Raw genomic sequence first — 19,011 nt, 5'->3', positions numbered from 1 at the left:
AAGGCATCAACTTATGAATCTTGTGACGGTCAGTGCAAGTGTCTAAACAGAACTGGCCATTGAAACATGATAGGGATTGCAAAGAATGCTTCAGGGAGAATTTGGTCACTAAAATTACCCTGTGTGAGCAGCATCAACATCATGTTCAGAGAAAACATTCTTGTGCTGGTAAGATATGTATGCATATCTTTAAAAATACAATTGCTTTTTGCAATTAGAAACAAGATAGTTATTACTTGAAAAAGCATTTTTTTTTTAAAAAACAGCAAGGCCACTTCACAAATGAATTTAGCTTCCTTAAATATTAAAATGAATTGCTTTGGTGTTTTGGTGACAGGAAAATGGATCCACTCACTCTGGCATACAGTCATAAGACCAGGGCCGACAACAGCGGGGAACAAAGGGCACTGGCGTCTGGGCCCCCTGCGCGGCCGGGCCCAAGTTATTTAAATAAATAAAAAAAATAAAAAAGTAAAAACAAATGGCGGCGATTCCCCCGCAGTCCCGGCGCGCATGAGCAGGGCAAGCAGGGCCCGCTCCCCCTCCTCTTCCCCCCCTTCCCCCCTCCTCCCCCCCTCCTCCCCCCCTTCCCTCTTCCCCCCCCCTCTTCCCCGCCTCTTCCCACCCCCCTCCCCGCCCAACGTGGGACGGAGGGGGAAGTACCAGCTCCTCTTCTGCGGCCCGCTCCCCCTTCGCTCCCAACGTGGGACAGAGGGGGAAGTACCTGCTCCTCCTGCGGCCTTCTTCCCCCCCCCCCATGGTCAGCTTCCCGCGCGCCCCCCGAGTTCACCTCCCACGTGCCCCCCGAGCCCACCTCCCGTGCAACAAAATTAGATGGTAAGCTCTTTGGAACTCCCTCCCCCGAGCCCACCTCCCGTGCCCCCCCCCCCGAGCCCACCTCCCACGCCCCCTCCCTGAAGCCCACTTCCCGCCCGGGCAGCTGCCGCGGAGATATCGGGGGCAGGAGGGGGAAGCGTCCAGCGGCAAGCTGCACCCACCCGGTCAAGGTAAGTCACCCCACCCAGTCACTGTCACCCACTGTCACTGTCACCCACCCAATCACTGACTGTCACCCACCCAGTCACTGACTGTCACCCACCCAGTCACTGTCACCCATCCAGTCACTGACTGTCACCCAGTCACTGTCACCCACCTAGTCACTGTCACCCAGTCACTGTCACCCAGTCACTGTCACCCAGTCACTGTCACCCATTCACCCAGTCACTGTCTTCCACCCACCCAGTCACTGTCTCCCACCCACCCAGTCACTGTCATCCACCCAGTCACTGTCTCCCACCCACCAAGTCACTGTCATCCACCCAGTCACTGTCATCCACCCACCCATTCACCCACCCACCGTAATTTATTCACCCACCCACCCTCATTCACCCACCGTCATTCACCCACCCACACACCCACCGTCATTCACCCACCCACCCACCGTCATTCACCCAACCATCATTCACCCACCCACCGTCATTCACCCACCCACCGTCATTCACCCACCGTCATTCGACCGTCATTCACCCACCCACCCACTCATTCCTTCATTCATTCACCCACCCACCGTCATTCATTCAACTGTCATTCATTCAACTGTCATTCATTCACCCACCCACCGTCATTCATTCACCCACCCACTGTCATTCATTCATTCACCCACCCACTGTCATTCATTCACCCACCCACCCACACACTGCCATTCATTCACCCACCCACTGTCATTCATTCACCCACCCAACTGTCATTCATTCACCCACCCACCCACTGCCATTCATTCACCCACCCACCCACTGTCATTCATTCATTCACCCACTGTCATTCATTCACCCACCCACCCACCATCATTCACCCACCCACTGTCATTCACCCACCCACCCACTGTCATTCACCCACCCACCCACTGTCATTCACCCACCCACCCACTGTCATTCACCCATTCACCCAACTGTAATTCTACTGTCATTCACCCACCCAGTCACTGTCATTCACCCACCCAGTCATCCACCCACTCACCCAGGCAGGCAGTCACATGTCTTTTGTTGAAAATATAAAAATAAACAGGCTGCATTGTAATGTTTTTTTCTGTATCACAATAAGAAAACAGTTAAGTAGAAGTTGCGCGCTGAAAGATATTTATTTTTTCGTGGTAGTTGCGCTATATGCGCTATGGGTTCGGGGGGGGGGGGCTGCTCCTTTCATTTATCCCGGGCCCCATGATTTCTGTTGGCAGCCCTGCATAAGACATATGTCTAAGCCAAGCCTGGATATCCAGCATTGGGTCCACAGTCTGATTCCTGAGTCTGAAGTATAGTGATTGGTTTTGTTTTTTGTGGTTTTTAAATGAAAGGGTTTAACTAAATGACCCTTTTTTACAAGAGATATATAGGTATTGCACTGTGTATTTTTGTCACAATGGAGGTAGCTTTGGGCATTTTTGTTTTTTGTTGTATACATTTAGCCACGCCCACTAGCACTCCTTTTGACACTTATATGCATATATATATATATATATATATATATATATATATATATATATATATATATATATATATATATATATATATATATTATGTGGTTATGGTTGGGGTTTCTCAGAGCTTGTTGGGAATCTGTGTATTTTGTTTATTTTAACAAAACTGATTTCTGTGCCTCTCTGCACCACACTCCCCACATATTTATTTATAAAATGTTTTACCAGGAAATAATACATTCAGAGTTACCCCTGGTTTTCAAGTATGTCCTGAGCACAGAGTTATGTTGAAAATACATGGTTACGTTATATGAACCGAGATAATACGTTATATTTCCAGACATTTCATGGACAGTTAGAGATAATATAGGTTATGCGTGTCTGTAACAGTTACAGGCAATATTCAAATGCGAAACAGCTGAAGTCTTGAAAGAACTTAAACTAGAGGCAGCTTTGGTAGGTTGTTCCAGTCGTGGGGTGCCCAGTAACAGAAGGAGGGGCGGCCGGATTCTTTGTTGAAATTTGGGACCCTGAACAGTATTTCGGAGTGGTAGGAGTTTGTTGAGATAGGCGTCAAAGTGGGATGTGCACCTGTTTCCGGTAACAGTTGAGAATTGAGAGGTCAAAATGGAGAAGATTTTACAGCAGCTAGTAATGATCCAGCACCAGTTACTGCAGCAGACAGCCCAGTCCAGAGTTGATGCAAACAATGGTTTAAAACTGCACGCCTGAGAACTTCAGGTAAAGATGTAGACTGAGGAGGATCCAATGACTTTTCTGTTGTATTGTATGTCTTTATTTATATAGCGCCAAAAGTGTACTCAGCGCTTCACAAAGAATATAGTACAGGGAATTATAATAATACAATAAGTGCAGCAAAATCAGACAATAGGAAAGGAAATCCCTGCCCCTGAAGAGCTTACAATCTAATGTTGACCTTATGACCAGTGAGCTCCATCCTGGTTTCCTTCCTTATAGGAGAAACATAGACTGTATATGCATCTCTGAGCACAGAGCAAGCCCAACGCCACCTGCAGGTGAAAGCAGAAATCATGGACCAAAATGGGGAACACGGAAGTGTACCACCAGCGTTTCAGAGCATACAAATTTGACTCTGGACTCTAGCTTCACCCAGCACCTCACAAATGTGTGCCATAGATAACTACGACCTGTGGAGGAAATCCTGGACCACAATCATCCTGGAACATTACACACAGATTCTACAATCTCAAGCTTGCTGGTGGGCTCATCACCATCATCTTACAACTGTGTGGCTGTACAATTAGTATAAGTTTTTTCTGGAAACGGAGGCGATTTGTATACTGTTAGCAGCTTTCCAGAAAGAGCCCCAGGTCTCACCTCAGCCTGACTGGAGATTCAGGGGAAATTAAACAAACCAAGAAAAACAACCAAGAGCAGAAGGGACACCTGCCCGGTTCCTTTAAATATAACCAGCCCGGAGATAAGAGGGGGACCTGGCAACATTAGTATTATCTGTATTTAATATGGTTGTAGTTGTTAAATTGTATATTGTATTGTATAATTGTATGGTTATTTATGGGAGATATTGATACATAGGGGGAACCACTGATAAAGACGTATGTTCAAACCGGTTGGGAAAGGAAATTGTTTACCTTCCTGTATGAATGCTTTTTTTAATGGAAGAAACTTAACTTTGATTGCATCTGCTAAGTTTTTTTTATTTTCCATATGAACAGGTGAGTCATCTGCTGCCTTTATGAAGTTAATAAGTGATTCATTTAAACTTGGTGTCCTGTTCTGAATCAGGATCCAAGAATATCTGGTGGATTCTACTTAAAAAAAAAAAATGTTGACAGAGTCTGTAACCTCAAAGTTAAAATCAAAACACAGAAGTCAGAAGCACTAATCATATAAAGGATTCTACAAAATAGCTTGCAGGGAATATGTCCACTGTTGAATAGCATGGCTCACTCTGAGTGCCTCTAATAGCTGAATTTACAAGATAGACAAGTACAAGCTTGGAGAAAAACTTGTCTGTATGTGCACAAAATGTGATATTTCAGGTTAAATTTTTCTAAAGCAGGTAATGCTACAAAAAAGTAATTTGGGGGAAAAAAAATATTTTTGACTTAATGGATGGAAGTCAAACTCCCAACATTATACTATGCAATTTTTTTTATCTGAGGAAATGGTATCTGGTGGGGTGCCTGAAAGAGGCCTGAGATGCTTGCCCCCTTTAAATTGGTCTTGAGGGTTGAATGTCAGGAAATTGCCAGTCAGCAACATTCCTTAACATTAACACATGTGTTTGCATGTCAGTGGAGGAGCAAAGTAGTAAGAATCTTCCCATAGTAAACAATAGATGAAGAATATCATAAACTAAGCATCAGTAACATGCTCTTTTGAAAGCAAGGAACCCGACCCCAGCAGTTTGATCTAGTTAAACACGGAATGTATTTGGTTAGTGATCACTCCCGTGGCATGATTATGGAGTGGGTGTGTGTAAGAATAAAATGAGGGTTTATAGTAAGGATTTTAATTTTTGGATTGTCATTACTAGAGGGCTAATCAAGAAGAAACAGAACTGGCTGAGAGGTTGATGATAAAATGGTATACGTTTACCTTATCTGGGTGCAATTTTCCAATTGCAATAGCCTTGAAAAAAAATGACATGTAGATTGTGTAAATTAATATTTATTAAGAGCAAAATTACTCATTCACATGCAAATCAATAAAGTTTATCTGGCTGAATTGTCGAAATAATGCAGCATTTTATTACCTACCCCATGGAAGGGGTGTGGCTATATTAGTTATGTAACCTAAACCCCTTGATTGCCATGGATGGGGCATAGCCAACTGGCCCCTATGGCAAAGAAACACAGCATAACAATAGGTATGCATATACATAAGCAAACAAATATATTAAACATAATAGGTAATTTTGCCAAGCTGTAATATACCTTATAGCCCATTTGATTGAATAGGCAATAAGGTGCACTTGTGAATTAGCACCACTTAGTACATATGGTCTTCTATCTTTTTGTTAACCCCTTTAAGGACTATTGCGGTTTACTAGGCACTAAAGTGGTCATTCAATTTCCATAATTGATCCAATATGAAGACCAAATAATCTTCAGGGTCTTTTCGCCTCCCATAACTGATCAAAGTGTGGCTCCAAAACATCTTTGGCCTCTAGGTAGATCTAAGACGATTGTGGAGTAAACATGTCAAAATCTTGTCTTTGGTCTAATCCACTGTGTGAAAATCTTAAAATGTTAGACCACTATCTTAATCTGCTGCCATCCTCTTCTGGTTTGAATTAATCCTGATTGTTCATTGCCAAGGTAACACTTTAGTTGATTGGAGAAATTACAATTTATATAACTTTCAGAAGCATTTGATAGAGGTCATCAGCAAATGACAAATAACTTGTGAGCATATTCACATCCCAGACAGGTCTGCAACGATGCTTTTTACCATTATCTCTTGGCATACAGTGCTTCCACCACTGCAAGGGATTCTGGGAAATGACATGCAAATGAGCACACACTGTCACCTTTTGCTTCAAATTCATTTTAACATGGGGGCCCTTCAAGGTCTTCAGAATTGAGAAACAGAATCAGGGTGTACAGTACCTACAGAAACAAGATATCTGGACTCCAAGACTATACAATTCACACTATCCTTTTGTAAATGATACAGTGAAAAATAAGGGGAGCGCAAAAGAATACAAATGTATGCAATTCAAGTGAATGAAAACTGCAAGTCATATAAGAAAGTATCAAAATAAGAGATGATACTAAACGCAAAGACAAAGTATGGCTGGATGCCAGGGGATTTCCATCAGATGTTCATCTGCATGTCCAGCTCAGACACAAATCCACTTCAGAGGAGAGATAAGCATACAACGGTGCAGACTGTATAAACAGAGATTTAATAAGCACTGCGGTAGGCACAAACAAATGCGTACTTACAATGCCCCAGATTTAAAAAACCGCGTTGGTTTAGAAGTGAATACTCAATTTTGGAGTTCCGAAGATCTCACCGCTGCCCGACCCCGCACAGTGTCCCACGTGACCTGTGTCGACTTGAAGCGTAACGTCACTTCTGGTATACACAGCTCCGGGACTGCGAATTCTCATAGCAGTATCCGCACAGAGTAGCACAGGGCAGCAGTCGTCTCGGTCCCACACGCAAATCGTTTCGCTATAGTAGCTTCATCAGGAGTGTCATAATGGGAGGTACTATAAGGGGTGGATCCCTATCATCAGTGTTCGACAAACCTATACATTTGCTCGCCCCGGGCGAGTGGATTTAACATCGTGGCGAGCTCCTATTGGCCCAAGCAGCACACGTTTGGTACTAGGTGGCGAGTAGATTTTTTTGTGTTGCGAGTAGATTTTTTGGTGATTTGTCAACCACTGCCTATCATAATCAAATTACAACTACTCACAGGTGAAGCGAGGTGTGACAATGAGAGTGAGAATGAGTTAACCTCCTAGCAACCCAAAAGAAAAATTAAAAACTAAAGAATGCAGCATACACAATGTTTATACATACAGTGTATAGCATAAAATCCTTAATATAATCTAGACATCCTACAGGATCACATAATTAAACCTAATACAAAGAAGTATAACTAATATTTGTAAATACAAGAAAAATTTGCTAAAAAATACCCTAAATGTAAATGTGAATGAAGCAGATATTTATGGACCAAATTGGGACTTTTTTGTACACTCATCACATAATTTCATATTCACATTAATATTCACATGTACCATATATTCAACTCTAAGGGGCCTATGCACTAATCATTCATAAGGCACTTATCACCCACTTATCGCCCAAAAGGCCTACAGCGATTCTGTAAGTGGTGATAAGTGGGCGAGAAAAGGCTGAATCGCCGCCAAAAAATTGCTTTAAAGAAAAAATCGCTGAGGGATCAGTGATAAGCCACTTTTCGCTGCTTTTCGGCAGTTCATAAACTCGTGCAATTCTAGTAGCATCGATTAGGTTATAGACGCCTATTGCCACTAAAGAATAGTGATTTTCTCCCCAAATTCTCACGCCAGAAAAAGTTGGCGTGAAGGTGTTGGAAACCTGCTGAGATGCGACGAGATGGGACTTTGAAAAAAAAAATGCTTTTTCTTCTGCATCAGTTTGATGCCAGGAGTCTCCGGAGCTGATACCCATTACTATCACCACCAGAGACCACCGGACACCCACGGGGACAACCCATGGACCCCTGCCAGCCTATAGTATCAATCCTGTGTATAAAAAATAAAATATGGTTTTATGTGGGGGTACAGGGGGTGGGTTGTGTTTTGGTGGTTATCACTTATTTTAATATAAATGTTATTACTAGTGTATAGTAGCAGGGGGTCCCCAGACCGGAAATCAATGTGGTTCTGCTCCGGAGACCCCTGCTCATCTACACTAGCAATTTGCACAGGGAGAGGCGGCTCTCTCTGATCAGCTCTCTCAGCAGCAGATATAACTCGCCGGGTAAGGCCTTTTCAGGGAGGCATTCATCACATCACCGGCAACTCGCCCGTTTTTTGAATTTTGCTATCACAGGTAATCAACGCTTTCTGAAAACCGTGATAGAAACGCTCACAAAAACGACAATTTAAATGGCCCGGCTATTTTTTTTTTATATGAACCTTTAGTGCATAGGCCACTAACTAGTTTCCATATTTTTTGCTTATACACTGGCGACACACTTTATTCGAGCTCGGCTAGTCCCACGAATTCGGGTATACCCGGGTGTATTGAGGTTTGTGACTGTTTTCTGCCCGAGTGCATTGGGTTATTTTCCAGGCAGGGATTGAAGCATTTTATTCCCGCTGGCTGCAATACTGCACAGTATATATATATATACTGCATTACAATTCATGAATTTATGCCATCTGGTAGACACGCGAAGCATTGCAGCCTATTAAATCCTAATCATTATCATTTAACAGATCAGCCGCCCATCAGCCAGGCATGAACCCAGGCTGGGAAGGCAAACGCAACGGGGCTTGTCAGAGGTGAGGAGCGGCGCATTCCAGGTATCTGCCAGGTACATACTGGGTATTTGCTCAAATAAAGTGTGTCGGTGCAGTACATATGGATTACTTATTTTTGAATTTTTTCACTTGTGTGTCAAAAACGACACATACCAACTACAAATATTTGTGGAATCTTAACGATTCAGGTAAGATTTTGTTAAATATGTCCATTTAGGAAGAACTGTAAGAAGAGGCCTTGAAATGAACCTATTTAATATATATATATATATATATATATATATATATATATATATATATATATATATATATATATATATATATATATATATTCACCATAAAGTTTTCTTTTTTTTTGTAATGCCTTTGAAAGTAATGTCCTGCACTTATGAAAAAAGGCGATTAAAAAAAAGGTTTTGCATAACGAGAGGAGAACACATTTTTGCAGCGTGCAATGTGCTATTTAAAAAGCAACGTCAACACGAATTGCACTTCAAATGATATATTTAACTTATTCTCACCATTCCTTCCAAGCACATCCTCATTTTAAGAAGTCGCACCTGTCTTTATACCACAAATACTCCTTATACAAGGGTATATGTAGTTCATGGGAAGTCCCCCAGTTCGGTTTTAGATGCCCTGTTTCCCTTATTAATTAGTCACTAATCTATTTTTATAAGGCATTCAGCTGAGATAGCGCACTTAATACAGCATAGTCTTTTATAGATATGAAATTGCTTGATATGACATGTGTGAACATGTCTGTTCCGGATTAATTTTTGAACATACGTAGGTCACGGGGGATTCAATTTGACTCTCTAAATGAAGCTGTCTTGTAAACTGCATTCATCAAATTCCTTTCCATTTTCATAGCGTAACAATTCAAAGATTGCAGGACATTTCCTTTAGAAAATATAGTAAGTCTGGAGAATTCAACTAAGTGATTTGGCCTAGATTGTATCTGCCATGGAGTTTACAAAAATAGAGCTCCCGCATTTTTTAAGCAATACTCTTATTGGCTGCTTGCAAGTATCTTAGCTTTATCTGACTTATTTAGTGTAACTTAAAGCTGCAGTTCAGTCTTTTTTTATTTATTTTTTTACTTCAATAGTTTCATGTGTGCAACCTCTAATTACCTAAAGAACTGTATAGCTGCCAGTCAATTTGTTCTCCATGTATTGATAGATGGAAATTTGGTGACATAATTAGTGAAGGGATCTGTTTATATTCTGCTTGTCTGTCAGTGGAAGCTCATGAATATTCATGAGCAATCCTGCACTGACATGTGCTAGAGGGAGGGCAGGGCTGACAAAGGGGTGTGGCAGGGCTTGTGACAGGACATGAAGGGGCAGTGCCTTAGCAAATGGCTGTTAAAATAGAATACAAGAAAATTGGTCTTTAAAAGTTGTTTTTTTGAAAACAGAAAATGCTAAAAGTATTTTTTCTTACTACAGAACTGATTTATTAAAAAAACCACACATGCAGGATATTGACTGAACTGCAGCTTTAAACACATCAGTATTCCTTGTAATATTTCAAAGAATACTTTCATTTTCAAAACAAAATGAAATACACAAGTCTTGGTTTTTTTCTCCAATTGAGGACTAAATGATGCAAATTAGGCACCTCTCAGTGAAAGGGTTAATGAAAATATAAGGGAATCTTCGTCATCTCTGCAGACTGATTGGGTGTTTAGCATACAATTTACTTTTATTGTAAATCTTTGTGAAGATGCAGCATCCAGTGCCCAGATGCGTGGTCACTGTTCCGGTGTCAGGGCTGAAGAAGGCTGAGTAGTAGGGGGTCACAGTTCCGAGGTCCTCAACGATAGGCAAAGAGCAAGACAGGCAGGACAAAGCTTCCAGTATGGAACAAGGTTAGCAGATCCTTGCACAGGCAAGGAGGAGTGGGGAATGAGGCCTTATAAAGGGAGCAGACAGGTGTAGGCAATAATTCCAGATGGAGGCTGACTTCCTGCCTCAGTGACAATGTTGGTGGAGGCAGACATCCTGCCTTGGCGGCCATGTTTGGAGGTCCTATATGGATCCGTAATGAGGCAGACTTTCTGCCTCGGCGGCCATGTTGATAGACGCTTATGTTCTGCCTCGGTGGTCATGTTGGGAGATCCTTATAGATTCTTTGCATCGTTATGTCAAAGCACATGACTCCAATTTGTTCCTTTTTGGATTTGGGGGAATGTCAATACGAGGAGTTAAGGAAGAGTCACATGATATACATATTAAAATTGGATGTACAGTATGAATATCTGCTTCTATGGGCACCTTTTGTAAAGCTTACAAATATCTCCCAAGTCTGAGATGGTATAATCCTCTCTGCCGAACATGCATCAAGTGATTAAGAAGTTTCTTATTTTGATGCAATATTGAGCAAAAAACTGCGACAACTGTCTCGGACTTGGCTGCTCAAGGAGGCCCATCTAGCTGATATTGGAAGTAGGGCTGCACCACCCCTCCCTACCCCACTAAACAATATGTCCAGCATCCCACCTCCCCTCTCTCCCACTCAACAACCCAGGGGTCCAGGTCAGCACTATTTCCTGGACCTCGTATAAGTTGTCGCCGTCCCTGGCAGTGCACCTAAATACACTTTTGTCTGCTTTTATATATAGCCCACTGTAACAGGGGAGTTATCCCTGTTCGGGTAATGTACCTCTAGTCCAGCAGTGTGATGGTTAACTGCTGGTAGTCAATTAACAAACACCACCTGCCTGATTAGATGGCTTAGAAAAGCCTGTCTTTTGAGACAGGAAGTGAGACTCCTTAGCTCACATCTGAGCTGAACTTGGAGACAAAGAGTCTTGAGCCCTGCCAGAGGAAACAGCAGAGCTGCTTTCAAGACACAGGGGAAACTTCTAAACCTGAATGCTGACACACCCTGAGGAAAAGGGAGCTGAACCAGGGACAGAGAAGATTTTCCCTCCAAACCACAAGGAACAGATAAGACTTTCATTTATGATACTTCTTATATCTGCTTAATTCATGCTATATGTTTGGGGCTCGGAGACATGCTTATCTAAGGGAGTTGTGAACTGCATAGTATTTCACTAGAAATACTCCCAAGTGAATAGAAGCTTTGTTTACCCCTTGTTTGGATGGTTTCCTGATGTTAAGGAAACAGTCGCAATAAAAGGCTTATTTAATTTCACTATAATCAGTCTCCCTTGCATACCTCTGTGAGCGTCCGCCTACATATGGTGTCCGAAGTGGGACGAGAGGTGGTCTTTGAAGTTAGAAAGGACCGGAGATTTGTTCAGTGACATTTTTTTATGCTTTTTGCCTACAAACAGTCTGAGCAAATTAAATTAAAAAAAAAAAATCTCATGCAGCAGAGATCAGAGTTAAAGTGATACACACCACTGCACTGAAACTTACAAAACCACAGATGGACTCTTTTCCCCAATCCCAAGAGGAGAGAGAGAGAGAGAGAGACTGCTGAAGCAGGTAAAACCTTATTTGCCTATCACAATAAAGTGTAATATGGTCATTGAAATAGGGGGTTTGCCTTCCAGCCATAGTCAGGGTTCAAGAAGTGAGTTAGCCCTTGAAAGGGATAGTCGTTTGTTATTTTCAAATGTGAAAATTGATGCAAGACTGTGCTTAAGCAGGGGAATTTTCAGTAAACAAGTGCTGAGGGTAAAATTGCCTACTAGAAAAAAAGGAATTGCTGAACTGTGTAAAAGGTATCCCAAAGTGTGAAGAGTGAATGTCATAATACCCAAAGTTGAGACTGAACTCAAACAGAAAATCACATTATTTGGCTGAAGCAGAGAGATTGAACCTAGCAAGTAAATGGTGTAAAGCAAACAGAAGTTTTTACCTAGCAACTACACATTCAGCATACCTAATGAGAGATTAAACCTAGCAAGTAAATGGTGTAAAGCAAATAGACGTTTTTACCTAGCAACTGCACATCTTGTATACCTGATGAGAGAAAATGCATGCACATTACTGCTGATATTGTAAAACTTACCCAAGAAAGAAAAAGTCTACAGAGATGCCTGTGAGAGCCACGACCTCTACAAGCAAAATATGCCCACCTGTAGGACTACCACAATTGGGGGTTCTAGCAAATTATGTGGCAACAGCTGCAATAGCGCCTCCTGAGGTCAGGAAGAAAATTACACCTGATAGCCTAAAAATGGAGGACAAGATGCAGCGCTCCTGTAATGAACCCTACCCCACGGAAAAGCGGCCCTTCCAGTCCAATAAAGAGGAAGACATCTCTTACGGGGAACCCAAACTGAGTCACACCCACAAAACACCCCAAGAATGGTTGGGGTGCCTGAACTCAGCATGAATCGAAAAGACCGCTCCCTTTGATGACGAATATGATCAGCAGGAGAAATAGCGGGATCAGTGGATCACCGAATATTTCCGTCAGCTATTACAGTTGCAAGAAAAGCCGGGTAGATCCAGTGACGCTGCTAAAATTTCAAATGAAGATGGAGACCCCAGTATCCCTGAAGGGACGGTATCATCCAAATCAAAAAGGCGGAAAAAGAAAAAGAAAAGCGGTTCTTCACTTATCGTGGAAGGAACAGACACGTTCGCAGATCCTGTGGAGGAAAAGGGGGGCCGAGTTGCCCTGCAGCCTAGAGAAAATGGAGAATTCGTCCTGCGGTTAACCGAATATACAGAGGGCCCGAGGCAGAAGTCGTGTACCCCAAAGAAGTGTCTGTCCGGTGCCAACATTGAGGAACCCTCAACCAACCGTCCCAGGGAAGCGGAGCCAGAACCAGTGAGTGTCGATCCCTTGACCAGCCCTGAGGATGCCCTGAAAAATGCAAGGCGTGACTGTGATATACTCCGTGAACAATTGAAACAAAAGAAAGATGGTTACGCAGAGCTACTGAAAAATAACGTGAAGCTACAGGAACATGTGCTCGCAATGTACTCTGCAGCCAGGACAGAATTGGACGATCTCAAGACTGAGCTAGATACTGCAAATGCTACTATTACCGCCATGGATTAAAAGCAGAGCCAATCTGATGAAATGATGACTCAGCTGAAGCGGAAGTATGAGGAGGCACTAAAGCAGATGACAGTCTTTCAGCAAGAGGTTCACACTCTTCGCGTAGAGCTGAATGCCTCACAACAGGAGGTCAACAACGTCCGGACAGAGGTGGACGTATCTCAGAAAGAGGTTCAGAAACTCCGCTGAGCACTGGATGCCTCACATCATGAGACCAACAGCTGCCGCACAGATCTGGAAGTTTCCAGAAAGGAACTACACAGTCTCACTGAGGAGCTGGACATATCTAAAGAAACTATTGTCAATCTTGATACAGATCTCAAAGTCTCTCAGAAGGAGCTTCAGACCCTCAACCTAGAGAAGGAAGTCTCACGCCAGGAGACTGTCATTCTCAAAGCAGATGTGCGTAAATAGAAGGAGGACTGCAAGGAGGCCCTGAATAGTACAGAGACTGAAAAAGGAGAAAATTCAAGATTAAAAAGAGAAAACTTAAAACTGAAAGAAGAACATTTTCAGTTGACAGACGAAGTCAAGGAAAAGAATGAAAGCTGCACGAGCTTAAGGAAATAAATAGACTCTTGGAAGGTGAGAAGTTTGAAGCAGAGCACTGACTGCAGAACCAACTGCAAGGTCTGCGTACGCACCTCGAGGAGAAGCAGCGAACTCAGCAGGAAGAAAATCTGCAGGCTGTTAAAGAAATTCAAGTGCTGCAGGAACGTCTGATGACCCAGTATGTCCCCGCAAAGCACCATGAGAAACTGAAGGCTACCCTGAGCATCACCAAAGCATCGCTAGAGGCCAAGCTTAGAACCCAGGTGACCCGGCACAAAAGGGAGCACAAGAAGGTCCAGAAACTAAAACAAGTAACTGTGGCCCGAGCAAAGAAATTCATAGTGCTTCACAATGCAATAAAAATGTGGAAGCAAGCTCAGAGAAAGCAAAGCGTGCAGATAAATTCCCTGAGAAGAGACTTGCAAGACGCACTCAAAAAACAGGAATCTCTCGCGGATGAGATTACAGTCCTACAAGGACAAGTATTGACCCTGACTAAGCGTCAGTATCCCACAGCCTCAAAAACCCATGAAGACAAGGGTACAGTGAGAGCTGGGAATACCGCTCATCTGAAAGACAAGGTTGCAAAATTTGAACCACCTAAACAAGCACTAGCAAAACCTTCAGCCACCCAACAGGCAACAAAAGAAGGTACACGTGCTGAATCAAAACTAGAAGAATCCTTAGCTGATGAAGCTGAAAAGATGGGACATTCTCTGGAAGTGGGTGTGGAATTGCAATTTAACCCCAAAGAGGCTGAACTAGCAACCCCATTGAGTGGGAAAAGGGCAGAGAGACAGCTTTAAGAGCGGAAAACTCAAAGGGCTGTTTTTAAACGCTCTGCAACTGCTGCCATACAGTATGCCTACAAAAAGACGAGCACCCGACGTGAGGGAAATCTCATGACCGCGCACGTAGCAAAAAGACTATACTTAGAAAAAGTCCTCCTCGAGCGACTGAGGAGTGCTGATCTCAAGCACCTTCAGGAGGAGACACGAATAAACTGGAGAAAGGGCTCCAATCCCAGCAGGACTGAGGGTTCTCTTCCTCCATCCACTCTCATTCAAGTCACAGAGATATCTAGAATGAGAGTGGAAGGATGGGCTTTGGCCGTGGCAAGCCCGAGCTTCCCACAAACAAGGGAGGTATGTAACAGGGGAGTTATCCCTGTTCAGGTAATGTACCTCTAATCCAGCAGTGTGGTGGTTAACTGCTGGTAGTCAATTAACAAACACCACCTGCCTGATTAGATTGCTTAGAAAAGCCTGTCTTTTGAGACAGGAAGGGAGATTGTGCCTGAATCTCACACAACTTGTGAGACGGAGCATGTGGACAGTTGTCTTGAGCCTGACAGAAGAAACAGCAGTGCTGCTTTCAAGACACAGGGGAAACTTCTGAACCTGAATGCTGACAACCCCTGAGGAAAAGGGAGCTGAACCAGGGACAGAGAAGATTTTCCCTCCAAACCACAAGGAACAGATAAGACTTTCATTTATGAGACCTCTTATACCTGCTTAATTCATGCTATATGTTTGGGACTGGGAGACATGCTTATCTAAGGGAGTTGTGAACTGCATAGTATTTCACTAGAAATACTCCCAAGTGAATAGAAGCTTTGTTTACCCCTTGTTTGGATGGTTTCCTGATGTTAAGGAAACAGGCGCAATAAAAGGCTTATTTATTTTCACTATAATCAGTCTCCATTGCATACCTCTGTGAGCGTCCGCCTACACCCACTATACAGTATCTTTATAAGGCTTAATTATATATACTCTGAAGCGGTCATTCAAGGCATGTGTGACCGAAAATCTGTATTGAATTTGTTAAGGCTTTTCAGCAGAAAACTACCAAAAATGGATACTTTGGCAGATTTGAAATTACCCCCTAAGAGTAGAATGTTTACGGTACACTGTATGGAGTATGGCAGGGGTGCGCAAACTGGGGGGCGCGGGATTTTTTTTTGGGGGGGGGGGATGCGGCGGTTGCAGAGGCCCTGCGCTCTTCCCCAAGGCATTTAAACTAAATGCCGGGGGATTGTGTGAAGCCTCTGTAACCTACTATCGGAATTCAGAAGCCTTGTCATCACGTCACATGGCCCTGCGGCGTCATTTGAAGCACATTGCCATCGGGGTCATGTGACAACACCCGCGGCGACGCCGGTTAAAAAGTAAAGGGGGCACGAGCACCTGGGGGAGCAGGCAAAGGGGCACAGCTCCAAAAATTTGCACTGCCCTGGAGTATGGCATGCTGTAGTTAAACAGTTGAAACTGTAGGAAAGTAAGGAGAGGTAAGTAATAGCAAGTTATTAATTGGATCTTTCTTAAACCTAATAAATACCTATTAAAAATCGAGCACAGGGTGGGTGGGAGGGGGGAGGGGGGCGATGTGTGGGAGAGGGGGAGGGGGGAGGGAGTCAGGGGGCAGGTGGGTGGGAAGGGGGGAGGGTGGTGGTGGAGGGGGGAGGAGGGGGCAGTGGGGGGAGGGGATTAGTGGGGGGCAATGGGGGGGAGGGGTGCCATGGGTGGGAGGGGGCAGTAGGTTGGAGGGGGAGGGGGGCATTGGGTGGGAGGGGGGAGGGGGGCATTGGGTGGGAGGGGGGAGGGGGGCATTGGGTGGGAGGGGGGAGGGGGGCAGTGGGTGGGAGGGGAGAGGGGGCAGTGGGTGGGAGGAGGGGAGAGGGGGCAGTGGGTGGGAGGGGGGGAAGGGGGCAGTGGGGGGAAAGGGGGCAGTGGGGGGAAAGGGGGCAGTGGGGGGAAAGGGGGCAGTGGGTGGGGGGAAAGGGGGCAGTGGGTGGGGGGAAAGGGGGCAGTGGGTGGGGGGAAAGGGGGCAGTGGGTGGGGGGAAAGGGGGCAGTGGGTGGGAGGGGGGCAGTGGGGCAGCATCCCAGTCTCCCGCTGGTGCAGCATCACACTCTCCCCCTGGCGCAGCATCACACTTTCCCCTTGGTGCTCTCATCCCAAGGAGGCAGCTTCACACTCTCCCCGGCCGCCTCCCGTGCTGGTACCCCACGCTCATACTGGCATGCCCCTGCCCTGAGCGGGCCGCCAGTGTGGTACCTGTCCTCCTGTCGCCATGCACCCGCGCGGCCGGCTCCTGTCCTAACCGAGCACACTTTCTGTCTGGCGCCATGCTGCCATGTGGGGGGCGGGAGGCGGCACCTCCTCATGCCCTGCTCCTCCCGCGTACACTCTCCCCTTGGAGCCCTAACCCTTGCAGGGGCTCTGGTCACAGGAGGCAGGTGCGGCATGGGCGGGGAGCAGGAGGAAGGTGCAGCGGGGGCTCCGGTCACAGGAGCAGGAAGAAGGTACAGTGGCGGCGACTGTCAGAGAAGCAGGAGGAAGGTGCAGCGGGGGCTCCGGTCACAGGAGCAGGAGGAGGAAGGTGCAGCAGGGGCGGCGGTAAGCTGAGGGGTGAGAGGGGGGGGGGGGGGGGTGTGGCGCAGCAGCACGGTTTAACTTACTTTGGTCTGTGTGGTTGTGAGCGTCTCCAGGGGTGTCAGCATGTACAGGGAAGGGTAGGCTCAGGCAGTATGAGAAAGCTCAAGGGTGTATGAGTGTAGTGTGTTAGTGTAAGAGTGGGTTAGAGCGCACTGGCCAATGAGAGCCGTGGGCGGGCGGACCGACGGACCAATGAAATTGTCTACAGACATTCACAACCAAGATTTTCAATTTTATATATATATAGATTTAAGAGCTAGAGACAGTTCATGACCTATTCCCTTTTTACAGTCCACTTTCTCAAAATGCTGGCAGTTTTCACAAGAATTTTGCTCAAATGGCAGCTTACAAAGGATATTTGACGTGAATTAATTGTAGCGTGACCTGCACACTGACTTTTTATGGTTGCAATTATCTTTTTGTGAGTTTTGAAAAATTTCACAAAAAAAGTTAAAATTTTATGTAGTAATTGTACTTCAGAAAAATGTTGCACCTCTATAGTTTGCAGGTTGCGATTCTAACAGGCGGGTCTGGCTGGACCCTACCTTAGTGCCAATGAAAACACTGAGTGACTGTGTTCAGCATCCTCCACAATGTGTTGGGCTAACAATGGTTTTCCTTGGGCATAGAGGACTCCTTTGGAAGAGTTGTGGGAATTTGCAAAATTGTTCAAGTGGTTTCTCTTAAATTTGGCATTTTCACAATACTTTTGTGAATGTTCACATGTGTCTGTAAATCACAGACTTACTGAAAGTATTGGGCACAACATTTTCACAAAATTTTAGTGATTTTCACCAGAATTTCACAAAAATGGCAGTATATAAAGGGTCATGTGACCTACAACCGTTTACGTCTGTGTTGGCGTGCTGGCGGTTTTGATAAAAAGGTACCACACCGCTCTTTATTAATAATAACATTGGGGGAGGTATTAGGGGGAGTAAAATAAACACTGGTGTTTTGGTATAAAGGCTATTAATGTCCAATGGTAGTGATTGTAGACATCAGTGTAAAAATAAACAATAATAATAAAAAAAGAAATAATGAATACAAAAGGAGTATGTCCTTTGCCATCCCACTCCTGCATCAGAGATGAAACAGTTCTGACATTCATAGAACAAGGCAAGTACTGTACCAGCATGGATTTTACATCTGTGGCTGGCAATGCTATATGAATGCTGTCTTGTTTGGGCCCACACGAAATTGTAAAAAAAAAAAAAAGAACTGAAATATGAAATGGATCTGTTTTGTCTCATTATTTTATTGCATTGCAGTATTTTAACAGGACTAGTTTTGCTGACCCTGGATTTATGTGCCCTGTACTGTAAGTATAGAGGTATCCAGAGGAGTTCCCACTTTCCACCACCTCACAATGACACGGCATAGCAAGTGACTGCACTCTTATGCTTGCCCTCCATATTAAGATATACCCACACTCTTGATATGAGTTGATAATGATGGCCAATGTTGTAGTATTTGCCGATATGGGCAACTGGTGTATGTTCTTTCTGTAGCGCAGAATGATGGTGATAGTAGTGGGCTTGAGCAGTTTTTTACTTAAAAT

This window comes from Ascaphus truei, chromosome 4 (genome assembly GCF_040206685.1).
Source record: "Ascaphus truei isolate aAscTru1 chromosome 4, aAscTru1.hap1, whole genome shotgun sequence".
Taxonomy (NCBI): Eukaryota; Metazoa; Chordata; class Amphibia; order Anura; family Ascaphidae; genus Ascaphus; species Ascaphus truei.
Note: the sequence above shows the minus strand (reverse complement) of the source record.